This window comes from Lissotriton helveticus, chromosome 12, assembly GCF_964261635.1.
Source record: "Lissotriton helveticus chromosome 12, aLisHel1.1, whole genome shotgun sequence".
NCBI lineage: Eukaryota > Metazoa > Chordata > Amphibia > Caudata > Salamandridae > Lissotriton > Lissotriton helveticus.
This window is the reverse complement of record NC_136073.1, coordinates 342,491,973-342,510,148: the sequence shown is the minus strand read 5'-3', so window position 1 is coordinate 342,510,148 and position 18,176 is coordinate 342,491,973.

The following is an 18,176-nucleotide window of genomic DNA, read 5'->3' as shown; positions in this document are numbered from 1 at the left end:
TTATCCGCATACAATAAGAGGAGGATATTATACCACGATAACAGTATCCTTTACATGCTCGAATTGAGCCCCATTTATATAACATTGATTTTGTCCTGATATAAGTATTTTTGTTTTTACAAAATGTATAGTTAGAAAGTTTTCTCTGTTACACTCATCAAGTAAATCTAACAACTACCATACAGAAATTAGGGTGTTGTCTGGTAGTACAAGATCATCAGCATACATCATAAATTGAAAAGCAAATCATATGATATGATATGGCCTAAATATTGCTAGTTTGTCTGGCAAGTCCATTAAATAGGGGTTAAACAGTGTTGTTGCAAGCACACAACTCTATTTTACCCCCATTACACTCTAAAATTAATCTGTAAGTGCACCACATTTACCAAAAGAAAACATTGACCAAGAATTCCACATTCAGGGTTTATTTTAATCCTGAGGAGACCTTTGATGATGTCAAAGTTATGCATTGTTGCCTTAGTTTGTCATAAGTATTTAATCACATTCAAGGAATATTCAGCTGTGCATGTAAATATGTTGGTTCTTCTAATCGGAGCCTTGGGCACCAAATGATCAAGAACCAAATAGAAGCAGATTTTCCCCCACAAACTATCCCAAAAGGTGTTGCTAAACAACTTTTGAATATATAACTTTCTTTCACAATCTAAAAGAGTGATGATTCTATAATTTATTTTTGCTGATCTGTCATCTTATATCAGATTAGTCACTAGAACACTGCTTTCCATAAGTTGGTGCTTATTTACTCTTAGTAAACACTAAAAATATATCTATATTGCAATTTGACTCCCAATTCCATATTTAATTATAACAATGTGACTGGGATAGTTGGTGGCCTTGTGGTGTAGGGAATTTTACGTTTTGCAATTACCTCAACCAACATGGCAAATGAGATGGATATTTCTTCTAGAGACTGATGGTTGCCCAATGACAAATGTCTTCAATCATATCATTCTGAAATATGTTATTGCCACCTTGCTTCTGAAATTAGTCTTTCAGGTGCTTCCATCTCCCTTTTACAACCTTGCACAATTAACCTCCAGAAATTCCTAATATTTCTCTCATAGAGCAAAGGTATAATTTTCTCTCATTCAAGGTGCACAAAAATATTTTTTACAAAACAAATAGTTTTCCACTACACAAGCCATATCTTATTGTATCTTTGCTGATACACCACATTCTTTGGCCCTCGAATCACAATCCTACTTGCTGCTTGCATTTTCTGATGAATTAATTGACGATCTGTGATAAACTAGTTTGACAGCTGATTTCCTAGAACATCAAAGATCCATCTGTATAACAGCATCCCGTTGATTTGTGTACTATCATAGCCATCTGATGACATGCTTCTCTACTGCTTCAAATGGTTATTATTCCCACTTATGTGATATATTAAGGTGGGTTGCAATGTTATGAATCAACCTACTATAATTTCACCGAAATCAACAGGCACAAAAATAACGTTGTTGTTGCTTATTTCAGCAAATAACCTAGTTTAAAAGTTTGTATACAGATCAGTGGCTGCATCTGTACAAAGTGAGCACTGTTTGACTTCATTTCAGTATCACAATCTGCCACAAGATTGAAGTGGAAATAATCTATAAAAGTATTGTTGAGAATTGTATTTGTTCGAAATAGAGAAAAATGTGTACTTCTTGCTGTTTTGTCAGTTTAAATCTACCATTTAAACATCCCAATAGTAATGAGTGAAGCTTTTTGAACAATTAGGTTCCCCAATGATTAAAGTGTCATCTTGGGAGTATTAATCTCATGAATGATCACAAAAAGCCTCAAAATCAGTTTGTTAAATCATCTGCTTTATGTGCACACAGTGATCGTGTTGCCTGGATAGAGTCTTTGTATCTCTAATGGACACACTATACTAAATATAGAAGTGCAGACAAGAAGAGCTACTTGTTCCATTGAGCAACAGGACTCTCACAACACTTTCAAAAGACGGTGCCCATTTTGAATGCTTAGAGTATAAGTTCATCGTGTTCCACTGGGCAGTTGGATATATTGTTGCTGCAGCTGGTATTTTGCTGTCGACATTTAAAAAAACGTCCTTGGAAGTCGATAAAAATCTGAATTGATTTCAGAGACGTTTTCCAGTATACACGTGTTTGAAGATTTTAATTTGACACTTGAAAACAAATTTCAAGAGTCATTCATTAAGGATTATGGAATCTTATATTTGCACTTGTTTATTTGTTTGAGAGAAGCAAAAATTATCTTCATCTTGCACAAATTTAGATAGACTTTCTTAGAGATACCTATGGTAAGGATGTAGCTTTACACGTGAATATTGCTCGTCCTAAGGAGAACTTCTTGATATTAATGTACATTTATTATGTCACCATTGATAAATGAGTCACATATAATTTAAAGTAATATAAACCAAAAAACTTTAGTTAATACGTCTGAATATAGTTGTTTTTAGTAAGCAGTGCATAGTTACATCTGCATATACAACATAGATTCCATTGTGTTCTCTAGGAAGACATAAAACCTCATTTGACAACAGAGTTGGAAATACAGAGATTGTCAAAAACATATATCATATGCAGTTTCAGATGAAGAGTGGTGGAGTGAGTACAATAGGAATACTGAAAGTCTTCTCTTGTCTTTACATAGCAACACTTCTGCAGTACACCCCAGCCAGGTGTGCAACAAGGCAGTTTAAGGATATCCAGTGTCTCAGTTGCTCTCTCAGTTCACCCTTCCTGATGCTTCTTCTAACCAACATATTGTTCAAGCATCATTGGCAGTGGGCTTGGAGAAGTGTGGGAGCACACATTGTTCATGTTGTATACAGATTGCAAGAAGAGTGCATCTTGACAGGTTACTCCTCCTCTCTCATTCTTACTATTTTTAGAATGAACTCCCTCATAATGACTGTAGCCCACATATTCTAAGCCTCTTTTAAGCTTGCTAGTTTCAAATCTGGAGTTGTAACTATGTGAGTTTGATTACCTGTCTAATTTTCAGATTCAGGATTCACATGCATTTTATTTGTAAGAGTTTCAGCACATCTGATAAACTTTTATTTTGTCTCTCCAATTTTATTACTATACATATCAATCCTCTATTCAGTCCGACCTGCCTAGTTATCCACAGAATCAGTCTGCAGATCTGATAGTATTGTTTAATTTAATAATGGTTGCCACTCTAACACTTTAAGCAGTTGTGTATCAAGCACTTTTTAATTTTTTGGAGAGCCAGCCACAGATGTCAATTCATTTCTAACAAAGGTTTTGTTAGAAATTTGTCAACGACGAAGGCACCATAAAAACCATAAACTCCATCCACTCCGGATCCCCATCCGACCCCTGCCCTCACCACGTGTTCAACAAAGCCAGCACAACCATCGCACCCCACCTCCGGAAAACAATCAACATTTCCTTTGAGACAGCAACCTTCCCGGAAAGCTGGAAGCACGCCGAGATCAACGCCTTACTGAAGAAACCCAAGGCAGACCCCAAGGACCTCAAGAACTTCCGGCCCATCTCCCTGCTCCCTTTCCCGGCAAAAGTGACAGAGAAGATCATCAACAAACAGCTAACCCAATACCTCGAAGACAACAATATCCTGGACCCTTCCCAATCCGGTTTTCACAGCAACCACAACACCGAGACCGCCCTCATCGCCGCCACCGACGACATCAGGATGCTGATGGACAAGGGAGAAACAGCCGCCCTCATCCTCCTAGACCTATCAGCAGCCTTCGACACGGTCTGCCACCGCACCTTATCAGCACGCCTCCATGACGCCGGAATCCAAGAGAAGGCCCTGGTACGACAACATAGCCTCAACATCATCTCCTACGCCGACGACACCCAGCTGATCATCTCCCTCACCGAAGACACCCACACCGCCAAAGCCAACCTCCACAGAGGAATGAAGGCCGTCGCCGACTGGATGAAGGACAGCAGACTGAAGCTGACTTCAGACAAGACGGAAGTCTTCATCCTCGGACCCACCCCATCTGCCTGGGACGACTCCTGGTGGCCCACATCACTAGGCACTGCCCCGAAACCCACCGACCACGCACGCAACCTGGGGGTCATCCTCGACTCCGCCCTCTCCATGACCAAGCAAGTCAACGCCGTCTCTGTGTCCTGCTTCAACACCCTCTGAATGCTCTGCAGGATCTTCAAATGGATCCCCCCCCCGACACGAGAAAAACCGTCACCCAGGCCCTCGTCACCAGCAGGCTGGACTACGGGAATGTCCTCTACGCAGGATCAACAACCAAGCTCCTGAGACGACTACAACAAATCCAGAACGCCTCGCCACGACTGATCCTCGACGTCCCCCGACGCAGCCACATCACACCCCACCTGAGAGGTCTACACTGGCTCCCCATTAACAAGAGGATCACCTTCAAACTCCTCATCCACGCACACAAAGCACTACACAACACCGGACCCGCATACCTCTACGACCGACTCAGCTTCCACACCCCCACACGCAGCCTCCGCTCGGCCGCTTCGCCCTCGCCTCAGTTCCACGTATCCGGTAGACCACTGCCGGCGGCAGATCCTTCTCCTACCTCGCCGCCAAGACCTAGAACGCTCTCCCTACCAGCCTACGACAGAACCAGGACCTGCTGGCCTTCAGAAGACTTCTCAAGACCTGGCTCTTCGATCAGTAGCAGTGCCTCCCCCCCCACCCCCAGCACCTTGAGATCCTCACGGGTATGTAGCACGCTTTAGAAATGCAGTGATTGATTGCTTGATTGATAGAGGAAGCAGGAATTTGTAAAGTGGGTTGACTCACACTTGCTAATTTGATAATGCTATCATTCATTAAGGACCTGACTTAGAGTTTGGTGAATTGGATATTTTGGCACAAATGTGACAGATATCCCATCTGCCATATTACAAGTGCATTATAGACTATGGTGCCTATAATACAGAGGATGTGATATCCCATCTGACAAATTCTAAATCAGGTCAAAAGGGTTTGTTTATAGAACAAATTTTACTACCCTATACATCAACACCATTATCTTTGTTTAGCTTACTTCTCCTTATTGGACATTTGTCCTAATCGACCACTTTGGGGCATTCAATATTTATGTCCAGATGAACTGTTAATTGTATCTGGAGTGCTTACACAATATCTCTTATGTTGTGTCACTTTATTAACCAACTTCAAAAACACTTGCCAATAACATTTTGTGGGACATCATTGGAAGATGTCATAAAAATCAAATCTTCATTGCTCTCAGCTAGTGATGCTTCGCCTACCTCTGATGATATGTATGCAGCCCTAGAGTGGTGAACTAGTTAATTTTGTGAAATCCTTATTCTGAGAGTTGGAAACTCAATTAGAATAATTGCCAATTCACTCAGAGGCACAACAATATCACAAACCACCCTCTATAGTGCACCAGGAGAAGCATATAGCTCTTCTATTTTGATCAGTTTCCTCTCAATTAACAGTTGTATAGGAATATATTAAGTTCCTTTCAAATGTTTTGTTTTTCTAAAATAGTCGGTTGGCCTTTGGATGCCTTTATGCATTATCCTCTATTTTCTTTATCTGTAATAGTATCAATTTTGTTTAAAAAAATTCTGAACAGAAACTGTTTTGCTATCTAAACAGATACCAAAACTAACCTTTGTTTAGACGAATATTCTGATTCACCCATTTCAAAATGTATGTCATTTTCATTACTAAAAGAGGCTGAATGAATGGCCACTTACCAGCCCAATTTTAGCTTTGTTTGAACCCTTTGAAAGCTGACTAGTTTCAAAGCCTCATCATATATTATTAATACTCTGAGATTTAACAGCAGGATCCCGAGTATCAAGATTATTAAAAATTGTGTACTGCCTCTTTGTGTTAGATTTACATATCTATGAGTCTTACACAACTTCTCTCCATAAGAGTACTCATATGCATATAATATCATTGAGGATTATTGTAAAGTATCTTGATCATTTTTTTAAACGATCATTTACATGGCGCGCCACTCCCCTATCCTGTCAGCCAAACAGTGGTGTTTATCACTTGCTTTGCTATGAATGCCTTGGGCTCTCAATGCTCTATGAGACACTCTGTGACAGCTTTCCCCTATACTGTTTTTTAAGCAGTCCATCCTTTAAGGGGGCAGCCCCTAAAGTGCAAATTCTTGAAAGCAGTCAATGCATCCAAGCCAGTCTATAAAGTGCAAATTCTTGACAGAAATGTATGGAGAGGCTACAAGACTTTCCTTCAGCCTCATCCCCCACATCCCGCCTGCCCCCTGCGCTCATCGCTGGAGATTTACCTCTGCTCAGCTAGCTCCACAGTGCAGGTAAAGTGCTTGTGTTGCAGCAGGTTAGCTTAATCAGAGACGGATTTTTTTGTCATATCTATTTTTTTTAATCATTGTTTCTCTTTACTGTAGAGTGAAGTCACCTCCTGGGGTAAACGTCGTTTACAACGCGGTGTTTACACCACACGACCTTTACCACGCTGCCATTACAACGCAAGTCGTTACTACGACTTGCGCTGGATGGCGCTGTTGGTTAAGGAATATTGTAATTTTATATTCCAATACCTTCCCTACTGTTACTTGGACTGGTGTTGGAATATAAAATTATAAGATTCCTCAATCTGCGCCCTCCAACGCAAGTCATTGTAACGACTTGCGTTGTAATAACCGCGTTGTAGAGTACCGCGATCTAAAAGATCGAGTTGTACTGACATACATCTCATCCTGGTGTGTGGGTCATATTTCAGACTCTGCTTTTTTCCAAGAGTCGAATTGTGCTTCAGATCACACATCCATCAGGTTTAGATCTTATGGATATATGGCCAGAAAGGCTGTCTGCAACAAGACTCTTAATTTATTCTGTAAAGCAACAAAAGTGAGGGTCCTAAAGAGATATGAAATACTGTTGATTCTGACAGATATCACAAGTACTCTGCTGGCCAATTAGTTTTTTTTATGTTGAAAGTGACCATCAATACATTAAGCCTATTGAAATGTGTACGTTCATGTTCATCAGACATTGGGGGTTATTACCACACCCTGCTTGAATTTGTTTACTCTGTGCCTGGTGCATACTAACAAACAGTAAAAGGTTTACAACATCTGTGACCTCGTATTTAACATTCATTAGTCATAGACTAGGCACCTTTCAAGGATTTTGAATAACCATAAATATATTTGACTGGTTTGTAGGGGAGGAGGTGCATGTGAATTTGGATTTGCGGAGTGGAGGGTGGGGAAGACATTCAGACTAAAGTCAACAGGATAGTTGGGGGATGTGGTAGTCTCTGGGGAGGGGGGATGGGGCCTCATCAGCTTCTGGAGAGGGGGCAGGGGCCCTATAATTTGCCTCACGCCACATGCTGGAAGTCGAAGGCCCAAGTCTAAGTAAAATATTGAAATCAGTGAAATAACGTGAGAAAGAACCCCGGGTCATTTTCGATAATAATTTGTGCTGTGGACTATAACCAATTGTGGTAAAACAAGTTAATTAGTTGGCATTTGCTTGGTGTCTGCATTAATCACAACCATGTACACTTCAAGAAGGTAAAAAGAAAAACATAAGCTGTGAGCCAAGATAAGAACTTCACCAAATCACGACAGGCATGTGGAGCAGGTATGCTCCCTCGAGGAGCACCTGAGCATGTCAGGATGAGAAAAATAGTGCCTCTTCTTCCGCTCCCACAGCTAACTCATAATAACCCTCTTCTGATTTCCTGCTAACTTAATGCTGCGATTTGTCATGTTTCCAGGTGGAAATGAAGCTCCGGTTTATTCAAAGCGCTGATTTTTATGCGGCGTTCCCTCAGCTGCTATACAATTCTATTAAATGAATCATTGAATACCTCACCCTGTCAGAAGTGTGTAACAGCATCAGTTCAAGATAAATTGAAATTTGAGCAATGAGAAAATATTGAACTACAGAGGTTTTCTATAAGCATTTTACTGTGCACGAAATGTAATTGGATTTGGCTGTGAAAAATCGTGTTTCTTCAAAAACACATATGCGAGTTTAAAAGTACAAATACAAACCACAGAGCGTGAGCGACTGAATGCAGCTAAAAAAATTGTAAAATGCATTTTGGAGTTTCAGCATACACTAACTTTAACCATTCTGAGATTATGATTGTCCTTGTTGAGCTAAAAAAAAAATACATATATGTTGTTTTATGACACTTTTGTCCAACACGCTGATTGTATCTTTAAGCTAGGCATCTAATGTATGCAAGAGGGGCGGGCACACGCCAGATTTTCAGCATAACCCTTCACTGTGTAAAGGTGTTCCGCTTAGAGCAATTGTATGCAAATATGTAATTTACTAAGTAAATAGTGTTCCATTTATAGTCAATTGTATGTAAATATATAATTTACTCAGTATATAATCGTGTTCCTTTGGTATTCAAATATATGTTAGTTTATGGCCAAATATTTGGCAAGGATCCGGCCCTCCTGGACCTTTGTAGACCTAGAATCTTAGCAGGAATCTTAATTCATTCGTCATCTTTGATAGGTTTAGGGCCCAATTATGATGGCAGGTGGATCACCACCGACAGTGACAGTTCGTCTGACATCGGAGATTGAGGTCCGAATGCCTCATAGTGATGCAGTTGGTCAGAGCCGGCAGGAGGAGGGAGCGACCAACATCTCCGACTGGCTCAAGGAGCCCATCTGGTTGCTTTTCAGACCATGATCCCTGCAATGGGGGTGGTGCCGGCACCGCTGTAGGATTACGATGACCCTCTTTTCTAAGCCTTTATATGGCGGTCCAAACCCTGTCCCCCATGGGCCTCCGCTATGAGCCCTGCTGGGCACATGTTGTCCCCCCCACACATCCATGCTTTGTGTGCCAGGCACATGGTGGATGAATGTTTGAGAACTTCCCTTTTCCACTGCAGCTTGTGCTGCGGCCCTTTTCTAGGGCTGCAGTAGAAATCGCAATGCAAAAGAGTGGTTTTCCGACTGCCTACATGGCGGTTGCATTGTATTCGGGCAGGTGGAACCGCCGACATTTGGTCGGTCAGACACCTGCCCTAGGCGAGAGGGTCGCCATTATAATGAGGCCCTTAGTGCCTACAGAGAATATTGAGTTCTGACTTTGTGCTTTGCTAAGCATTTCATCCATCATGGATGATCATTTCAAGACTGTTTTTGAGGGGAATTTCTCAGAGCTGCCCCAACCTTCGAAAAATCTTTTAATTGGTTCTTAGCTCTAAGCTAATGTTTCTCCATACATTAGAATCCTGCATTTGTAATAGACTTCCCTGTTTGGGAAGTGTGTTGACATTATCTTTTTTTTTTATTTACAGAATATTAGGACCAGTGCTTATTGTGAGTATAGTTGTGAGATGGGGTTCAAATGGTATGCTTTAATAACCACATAGAGTAGTTTAAAGCTGGCTCTGTTTTTTAAGATTTGCAAGGATTGGCAATAGTGGTAAAACATTCTGGTGTGTAGAACATGTATTACTAATCTAAGGGATCCCCTCCCATTTGGTCGAACTTGTCCTTCTAGTGCGAAGAAACATCACTAAAAATATGATGTGAAAGTTAAATATCTCCTTTGACTGCATAGCTTGACTCAGAAAGTACCAAATATTCAAGGGTGTGCTTTATCAAATTTGCTTGTTGGAAACTAACAATTATTCCCCCATCAGCACAACCGCCTCTTTTTGAGGCATTTTTATCGTTCCTCTTCACCTTAGTTCTCTGATGATTTGAAGATCTTACGAGCCAATTGCAAGGCCCTGGAAAGGAAATGGAGGCATTCCTATTCTGTTTCTCAGAAAGCTGTCTATAAAGAAGCTTTGAAGGGATATCACTCACAATGCAAAATTGCGAGAGCTGCATACACTGTGAGTACAGTGACGCAAGCACAGAACTGTCCGCGCACTCTTTTCTCTGTTGTCAAGAAGTTGACAGGAGCGGACACTGTCCCGATCCCTCCAGCTTTGGAGGAAGTCCAATGTAACTCTATTGCTGAGATCTTTATTGCCAAGGTTGAACGCATATACGACTCTATGAGCACTACCTTGACAGTAATTGAATCTCGATCGGGACAGTCTGCGGCGACTGAGCGACCGCTTGCAATGGCGAAAGTCACAAACTGGCAACTATTTGATGATACCTCGTTCTTTTCCTGCATGAACAGTGTTAGATCTGGATCACCTCGTGATCCAGTACCTGCGAAAGTCCTAAAGTTACTAGACCTTGAACCCCGGCGGGTTCTCATGAGACTCCTTAATGCATCTTTAACTGAGTCTCATGTGTTACAGGAATGGAAGCATGCAATGGTTGTCCCTCTCCTAAAGAAGGCAGGAGCCGACGTGTCCAATCACACTAACTTTAGACCCATATCCTTGTTGCCTGTTCTCTCAAAAGTGCTGGAAAGGCATGTTAACACTCAATTAAATCATCTTGTGGAAAGCTCGGGATTCTTCCATTCTTCCCAGTCCGGCTTTCGAGCGCACCATTCCACCGAGACCGCGCTCCTTGGGGTGACGGAGAGTCTGCGACACGGTATCGACCGCAGGGAGACATCTGCACTCATCCTTTTGGATTTGAGTGCGGCGTTCGATACCATGTCCCATTCCATCCTCTTGAAATCTCTCCGGTCCTTGGGAGTAGATGGTCCTGCGTTAGCCTGGATTGCCTCCTTTTTAAGTGAGCGCATTTTCCAGGTTTTTTTCAACTGTATTTGCTACCTGTTCATCGGCGTACGGCGTTCCCCAGGGGTCTATACTCAGCCCCTTACTATTTAACATCTATGTTAGACCCCTGGCTACCATCGTGGAGGACGCTGGGCTGACCATATTTTCATACACCGATGACACTCAGATTGTTTTCTCCCTTTCCAGCAGTGAGTGCAACAATATATCGGTCCTGGAGGTCGGATTGTCACGTGTAGCTGAGTGGATGCAGAGGCATCTCCTCAAGTTAAATGGTGACAAGACCGAGATCGTCATCTTGGGGAAGAACAAAGATCTTTGGGGCCCTCAGCACTGGCCTAGTGACATGGGACCCTTCCCCCAGCCGGCCTCTGTGGTTCGCAACCTCGGATTTCTTATAGATGACAAGGTCTCTATGAGGCAGCAGGTCACTAAGGTGGCCTCCGTTTGTTTTGCCACCTTGAGATGGCTCCAGAAAATCCTATGGATGCTGCCCCATGCCACCCAGAGAACCGTTGTCCAGGTGCTAGTAATCTCCCGCCTGGACTATGGAAATGTCCTCTATCTCGGTGCCGACACCTCAACCATCAACAAACTTCAGGTGGTGCAAAATTCGTCGGCCCGACTTCTTTGTAATGTTCCGAGGAGATCTTCGGCCTCACAGGCTCTCCGTGACCTACATTGGCTTAGGGTCCCGAGCCGTATCAAATTGAAAGCCCTGTGTTATCTCTTTAAAATTAAGCAGGGCTCAGCCCCAAAATATCTACGGAGTCTTGTTCAAACGTACAAACCTAGTCGCACATTGAGATCTTCTGCAAATGGAGATTTCGTTGTTCCAAGATTCAAACTTGTAAAGATGGGGGGTCGGTCCTTCTCCCATCTAGGTCCCAAATCCTGGAACGCACTACCTACCACCCTGAAATCAGAGACTGATTTATTTTGCTTTCGGAAAAAACTTAAGACCCTGCTCTTCCAGTAGATCTGTCCTGTCGCTCTAGCTGATTCATTGTACTGTGTTGTGTCTTCTTTTTCATCTTTTGTCTATCCCTGGCGCCGGGAAACCCACTGCGGGTAGCTGTTGCGCATTATAAGTTCAAATAAATATGGGTGGGTCTGTGTCCATGGAGAGTTCTGTCAGACAGTTTTTTAAACTTATATTGATCTATATTTTAGTTTCATAGGTTTGATATTGTATAGGATCATCTCAGAACTGACACTTCGAAACGTACCACAAGTGCTGACCATTTATGTTAACTTGCACTTTCTAAGATTGATGCTTTCCGATATACCACCTGTTTATTGCCATTAATGTCTTGTTTTCTCCTGTAAAGTGGTCTCACACCCTCTGGTCTGGTACATACAATATAAAACCTTGAAATACTGCAAATGAATACCAATAAATAATGATGTAGTTGTAAGATATAATACACCCTTCCAGCCTTAGTTGTTTCTGGTTATGTAAACAACGAGCCCCAAAACGAAATCAACACTGTTAAAGTGAGAAGGAACCTGGTTAAGGCCAGCCTGTCGCCCTGCCTATCACTTAAAAGAGCAAGGGTGAGGCCAGACATCTCTGAATTGTGTGTGTGTGTGTGTGTGTGTGTGGGTGTAGAGGTACTATACCAACAGTGTTTGGACAAAATATAAGAAAGTACCTACCATAAAAAAAAATGTTCTGTCAAGAATATTGAGATATCAAACATTTCGTCAACAGGAGTAACAATGGTAAAAAGGTCATTTTTTGTGTAATTTCTGATATTGATGTAGAAAATAGTGTTTTATGTAATATCATTTGTAAGAGTTAATTAAATTGTAATTTAGTGTAGTGTATTTTATTCTATATGTTGAGAAAAATACTTGTGTTTTAGTACGACGATTTAATAGAATTAGAAAACTGTTGACATTTGTATTTTTAGTTGTAATAATGTGTTAATGTTTATTATTAACCGTTTTATACTTCTTTATAGTAGTGGGATATGGGGATATGGGGATTTTAGTGGACAAGGGTGGGAGATTTTTTAATAGTGTTTATTTTAAAGCAAATCCTAAGTTAATAATGTAAATGATATGCAAAATAAGATCTAAGAATTTTTATTTTTTATTTTGTTGATTTCAGCCTGTTGCCTGATACCATACATGCTATTTAGTACTGCAGAGCCGCTATTTAGCTTCTTGCTTGCTGCCTCCTGCTGCTGTACCACTGTTGGATGTTTTGGGTGGCCTTTTCCTGGGAGAGGTATTGATCTAAGGGAAAGCAATTGACCGTCTGATCAATTTTATCCAATCTGGCATAGCTGAGTTACCACTTCAGCACTTTGTCTTCCGCTGGTCTACCGCTGTTTGGCAGATTGCTAATGCCTGGTGTCTTAGGAGCTAGCTAAATCCTAAATAGATCTGCACGCTGTTGACCCCCTCTGGTCCTCTTGATTTCTTGGAGAAACTCCCCGGACATCAACCTGGCAGTTGGCTTGGCCCCGGCTTAGCTCTCACTTGACATTGATATTGATAGCATCAGTGACAAAACCATTGGCAACCAAAATATTATCCATTTCCCACTTTTATGGCTGGCGATTAAGCTGGCGTCACCTTCAACGGTTTGCGCAGGCTGTCCATGACTTCCCCTACCCTCTTCTGAAGCTGTAGATCATCCATCTTCTTTGAGCAAGGAAAGGGTGCAGCTAACGAAGGGGACAATGCAAAGTAACACAGACAAATCAGTGATGCTAGAAGGGGCTATAATCCTTGAAGATAATGTGACCAAATCACCTAGCAAGACAGTGGTCCAGAGAAAGAGGAAAGCAAGGCGAGGCCCAACAACCAGTCAACACAAAAGGCAAAGGACAGCTGTGGGTCCCTCCAACCCATGCCAGTAAATCAAAAGGCCCAAGCTCTATAGAGTTTAAATCAGTGCTTGTTCTCACGGAGAGTGGGCAGAAAGGGGAGATGATACTGGGATGGGACAGTGCCTGGGGATCAAGTATTTACCATGGTAAGAATTGTCATTGCTCCCCTACTTGATAGGGTGCATGCCTTGGAAGGGGCAGTAAGGGACTTGTCATCTAAAATAGAGCCCATGCTGGCACTCCCATCCATCAACCAGTTCCTTGATCAAGCGCTGGACCATGTGGGGAGAAGTGCTAAGACCGACTCCAACCCAGCAGATCAGATATTACAATTGCCACTGATCCCAGCACTACCATTAGGTGCGCATGTAAACCCACCCACGTTGGGCAGATTGGGCCATTCTGTATCTTGCAGGACATCTGTAAGAAGGGGAAATATGGAACAAGAAGATGCTAATAGAAGAGCAGGTGGCTGTCACAGGACCATATGACACAATCCCAATGTTGTCGGCCCTTGCCTGAACTCGATCCACTCCCAGATTGCTGTCCTCATGTTGCAATCCTAGTTGGAGTACCTTCCCCTTCCAGTGACAGAGAGGAGAGCCATTGGGAATTGAACAACAGAGTGTGCCACTGGCTATCTTGGAAATGCCAGATTCTCCATCTCTGAGTATGATGATATCCTACTAGTAAGGAGAACTAGTTGGATTAGGTCTACTATAGAAGGGGACTGTGTGATTATAAACTGCAGGTATACAGACCTGGCATGTTGGTTAATTAAAACTGGCTGTAGGCTGAGCGAGTTAATTGCTGTAATCAGCACCGTTCCACTTGTGTTTTTTTGATAGACCAATCTCTCCCAGCCAGCAGAGTAAGGTCAGTTCTCAGAGTCAACAACTTAATGCTATAGGAGGATATGCTGTACCAACCAGCAATAGATTTACACTATTATCTTGGCTGGACAGTAATAATTGACTCTCCCTTAGCATTGCGCAGATAACAGCAAGGGAAGCTGCTGCATGCCATGATGAATGTAAAGGGTTAGTTGATTTTCCACTTATATGGATAACCCTTAGTAAACATAGTATTTAAACTACCAGAGTTAACTATCTGTCATCACTAGGAATTCTAGATCCTACCCTGTAGGAATGTAGGATCCTTCTGGATGGTTACCCCCACTTTTTGCCTGGTGCTAAGCTGTTTTTGGACTAGTCTGACTGAGATACTGCTAATAAGTCCCACAGTCTATCTGCTTTCCCCCTAAATTGTTGTGCTCAGTACTTAGGTACACCCCAGATTGGATACTGGGGTACCCTTATAAGTCTCTAGTTATGATACCCATGTACCCAGGGCATAGGTACCCCAGAGGTCTCCCATGGGCTGAAGAATGTAGTATGCCACTCATGAGAGACCATTTAAAATGGAACTACAGGTCTGCCACTGCAGCCTGTGTAAGATGGTGCTAGCACTACTTACTTAGATATAGTTTCCTGTATCTAGGATCACTGCACTTAAAAACCTATGAGTTACCCCCTATAGCAGGCCTTTGGAATCCTGAAGGCAGGGTGCTTGGTTCTACGTAGGAGGGTGCCCCTGCATGAGCAGGACACCCCTGCAGCCTACGGTGACCATTCTCCTGGGTTTTATTTTTTAACAAAGAGGGGGACGAAGGGGGACAGTGTTTAGAGGGCTCCAGTGTACCTGTCCAAAGAACATGTAGCAAGAGAGGTTGTACAAAGTTCCCCTAGACTGAAGCCTGTAATAGAGTCTCTCTCTCAGAGGGGGTAGTGAAGGGAAAGGGGGTATGGGAAGCCAACAGGTCCCTAGTCGGAACTAAGAAACCTCATACAACTAATGGGCTGGATGACATGTCTCATTCAGCCCTTTGTGATGTTGTTTGCATCATCAGTTTCCTGCTCCTACGTCAAGCAGGCGCTGCAATGCTTGACGGGTAACAACGCGTGTTACTCTTTAACGGAGATCTTTTGTTCCTTGCCGTGATTTTTCTGGCGTATGAGGTACATAGAAAAGTGAAGTAGTGAGCAAAATGTGAGTTTAAAAAAAGTTGGATAGTCCACTAAGAGACCTTTATTCGTGTGGCTAGCCACTTTGTTAAAAAGTGCAAAGAGGGGTATAGAGGCCCAAAATAACCATTAGTATTGCCTCATTTCAACCCTCAGACATGGTCAACATGTTTCATGCCCGAAGGCAATTCTTCAGGACCAGAAAGTGCTCATAAACTTATTGGGTGCCCTAAGGTGAGCACAGGAGTATGGTTCATACAACCTGGTTGGTCTATGACTGGAGCTAGCCAGAAGTACTGCCACACCGTCAGACCTAAGGAATAAAAACGGAAAACATCAACATTGTATGCAGTAAACGCTCATATATTATGCGTCTGAAGTATCCCAAGTTTTAATGCAGCACCCAGGCTTCAGTGATTCACTCGGTGCTAACACCATTATTTATGTGTAAATTCGTGCAGAGCGAGAGAGAGAGACTCTCATTACAATATGGTCCAAAGTATTGCTTGGAACACATGTGAATAAAAATCTTAGTCTTGACTGGAGGTATGTTACTTGTTAGTACTAGCGCCTCTCGTGTCAATAAATAGTAACTAACATTGGACAGCCGATGGCCGCCGTGGGGGAAGACATGGGCTTGAAGGGAAGGCTACCAGTAAATGTGACTGCCAGCAGTCGGGGCTTACCATTGCCAAACCTGTATCGATCTGCGCGGCTGGTTCAGGTGGGGCGTGCACTAGAGATAGTTCCCTGTAGAAACAATCAACAGGGGAGGAAGGGAGACAAAAAGTCATGACCAGCTCTTAGACGGGGGGAGGGAGCATTTGGATAACGGGATCGCCAGTCGGTCACATGGGGTCCCGTCACGTCAGGCTGTGCCGTACGGTAAGGCTGGTTCCCAGTCACAGTCCGCGACTCCGCCCGTCGGCGCCGGGCGAGTGCGCCGGTGGTCCGAAGTGCGACCAGCGGTCTGGTAAGACAGTGGGTGTGAAAGTCAAAGTAGCGGCCCCGGCCGCCAAAGCAGGCAGAGCCGCAGGACCGGGCGGGGGCAGTCACCATTAACCACAGCCCGGCGGTACCAATAGCCCCACGTGGTCTCCTGGGGGGTCCGTCACAGATGCAGCGTCGGAGCAGGGTTAAGTGCCCTGAGTGCTTACCTTAGCGACCAGATGTCAGCGCCATTCGTAACCTACCCCCACTCACTCAGGCGTGTAGGGAAACGCGAACCAGCCGGTAGCGCACTGTAACCCAGTCGCCGTTAAATGCCTGGTGTTGCGAGTAACAGTGGGGGCGTGTCTCGTGACGTGTGTGCTAAGGCAGCCAATCAGGGGCCTCTCATGTCAGAGGACGGAAAAAGAGGTTGGCTGACAGTAAGGGAATACGTGGAAAGTGTCTTAGCCTTTCGAAGCCCTCGTGTCCTGTTAGAGTGTGTTATGTGGTCTCACGGCAGGACAGCCCTCTGCAGGGCATTGTAATGAACCCTGGAGGAGATCTACGAATGTGGAGATGACTACGTCAGGGAGCGCCCCAAAACTGGCGAGGCCATCCAAACCGTAGGGAAGCGTCCCACAACTAGCGTCGCCATAGGGGGGCGGGGAAAAAAGGGGAGGAAAAACAGAAAGGTCCTCTGGGCAACTTCCAGTGGTTGACATTAACCCCCCGTGCAGGTGATGCTATGAAGGGTTATCCGGGCTGTGAGTGATCGTGTACGACAGGGATGTTGGGAGGTGTGAGGGCACCATGGTGTGTAGGGGGGCTGGTTTAAGTCTGTCAACTTTGGGTGTCCAATATCAACATCATCCCTAGCTGGGCAGAATAATAATAATAAGGAAGAGACCTAAGAGTTATTTTGCCAGCTGATTCCAAGGGACAGAATCATTCAATCCACATTTGTCTAATTGTAATCGGTACACCCACCTCTGTTCCAATCTATGTAGTGCTTGCTGGCTGATGGAAGGATGCCATTCTAGGACTACCCATTGCATGTTTTCTGCTGAGTGGCCGGCTTCTTTGCAATGTTCATAAAGCCTTGTGTGGGTCTTAGTGCAGCGAATGTTGCTGTTGTGTTCGATTATGCGTGTTTTCACAGTGCGCATCGTCATGCCTATATATTTGAGGCCACAGGGGCATGTGAGCATGTATATACATCTACTGCTGTTGCAGTTGGTATGTTTGTTCATATGCCACGTGAAAGATGGTGATAGAGTAATCTCTTTGCTTTGTATGGACTGTGGACAGACGATGCAGTTACCACATCTGAAATGGCCCACCACTGGTGGTAAATCCCAGAGTGTGTTCTGGTGGTGAGTACTAGACTTCTTCGGTCGAGTATGGGTCAGGGTATCCTTGAGGTTGGCAGTTCTTTTGAAGGCAAAGCGTGGACGTGGGATGTCCAAGCCAGCAGAGTTCAGAGTACCCCAATGGGAATTGATTATCTTCTTAATGAAGGTGGAATTCTTGGTGTAAGTGGTTACACATGTGATGGCATCATCTACTGGCTTAGTGTGTGTCTCCAACAGGGCTTCTCTATTGTTGTTGAGTGCTCGTTTGGCTGATTGTTTCAGAAGTCTGGTAGGGTATCCCCTCTCCTGGAGTTTATGTTGTAAGGTAGAGGCTTCGCGTTTGTAATCAGTCACTG